Below are 1,877 nucleotides of genomic sequence, written 5' to 3' on the forward strand. Positions count from 1 at the left end.
CAGCAAAACGTATGGCATTAGAGTTAACAGGGCGCAATTTATGAACCTAAATTAACTCCTTGTTTCTCTCTTATATGGCTTTCGATGCCTAAGCCAAAACACATGGCTGTCACTCGACTTCCAGACCTAAGTGGCTTGACTAGTGACGTGAGCAGCAACAACAAAAAAGGAAGTAGGATAGTGTTCCTGCACAATCAGTTCTCTTTTTTCAAGCTCTGATCGCATGGATTGTGAGATTGCCTGAACTGCTCGGCCCTACACATGTTTTTCTTCCAGCGATACGTAACCTTCAACTATGAAGGCTCGTAATGCTGGGAAAAAGCACTATGCGAAAAAAAAGGATGTCTTACAAGGCACTTGGCTTCCCCTGGCAACGTTCCATTCGCAGCATTGAGCGTGAAAGTGGCGACGCCGACACAATGACCGCTGCAAGCGCTTGCCCATCTGTGGTAAAACCGTGGATCGTGACCGGACCTCGCCGAGGATCTCTCTCAAAAATCGCTGACGATTAGCATTCAAAGCGCTCTTCGAACACCCCGTCGGCTAATAGTGCATCGCGTATCGTGTCCAGGCGGAAAGCTTTCGGCATGTTATAGCCTGCGAAGATCGCTATAGTCTTATGCGCCACTTGCTCCGTCGATTAATCTTCATTTGACGCCCACAATCAAATGAGCCCACGCGCGCACTTCGTTTTCAGCATTGACGTATACGCTGTCGATGCGGTTTTCCGCCAGCCGCCCAAGAAGCGATTGTGCGGGCTGCAACCGATTCTTATCGCACCAGTACGGTGGAACGCCGCCGCGTTGTGGACGCCGAGAAGCAGAAGCTCTGCAGCTCTGTGACTACAGCTCGCCTAAGCTGTTATAAATGGAGTGTATAAGTGCTTCGGGATGGTTCCCACTCGCAGTCTTGTGAGCAGTAAAATTTTGACAAATTGGTACCGTTAGGTTGTATACGAGGCACTATTGGTCAGCTCCCAGCTCGTAATAAGTTCACGTGCTACGTGACGCCAAACAGGCTCATAAAGAGTGTGCCACACTCGCCTCTACGGCTACAGGTGGCGCTGACTGACACACGCACGTTTAAATTCACATCTAAACCCGATAAAGTGGCTGGAAGAATGGCCGCCGTGCCGTGGTAGCTCAGTGGTAGAGCATCGAACGCGCTATTCGAAGGTCGCAGGTTTGGATCCTGCTCACGGCAAGTTATCATTTCACACACTTTTCTTCCTTCACACTTACATTACAATTGGTCTAATAACTTCCCCGATACATTCCTTGGCATTATTATCTGTTAGATCTCATTATTATTCTGTCAAAACACGGAAAAACGAGCCCTTAAGTATACACTGCTTTCCCATATATATATATATATATATATATATATATATATATATATAGTGAGAGAGAGAGAGAGGGGAATTCACGTCGGCCATCTTGAATATCTGCCGAGAGTCTAAACATAATTACTGTCGCATGCAGAAATAAGCGGGAAAGCACGTTTGTAGACAATCTGCTATTGTCTATAGAATACCGGGAACGTACCGGGACCAACAGTACCGGCGCTTCGATACTAGGCATCCTGATGCAGCATACTTTTGGCATCTATGCGCATTTTGGCCACACATAATTGAGCGACGTGAGTAGCATATTCATGCTAACTGAACACGATGACTCTGTAATCCTCATTACTTGAGCTTATGATTCATCAGTGTGTAGTAGAGCCCGGCGGAAATAAAATAAGACAAAAAAGTATCTCAACAATAGACCCGCTGAGTAAGCGTCATCCCGTAGCCCGATCCGATGCTTCAGGCTTCTGCTTTGCCGGCACGGGATACACCTGCAGCGGCTGACTTAGATGTCTCGCGTTTCCCTGCC

The 1,877-nt window shown here is 47.3% G+C and overlaps 1 non-coding gene across 1 annotated transcript; it reads left to right on the plus strand.

Moving 5' to 3' along the window:
- The first annotated feature begins 1,131 nt into the window (after positions 1 to 1,131).
- On the plus strand, positions 1,132 to 1,203 carry TRNAA-CGC (transfer RNA alanine (anticodon CGC)). Its single transcript has one exon. It is a non-coding gene; the product is annotated as a tRNA-Ala (tRNA).
- Positions 1,204 to 1,877: the final 674 nt, after the last annotated feature.

Source organism: Rhipicephalus microplus, chromosome 9 (assembly GCF_043290135.1).
Source record: "Rhipicephalus microplus isolate Deutch F79 chromosome 9, USDA_Rmic, whole genome shotgun sequence".
Lineage (NCBI taxonomy): Eukaryota > Metazoa > Arthropoda > Arachnida > Ixodida > Ixodidae > Rhipicephalus > Rhipicephalus microplus.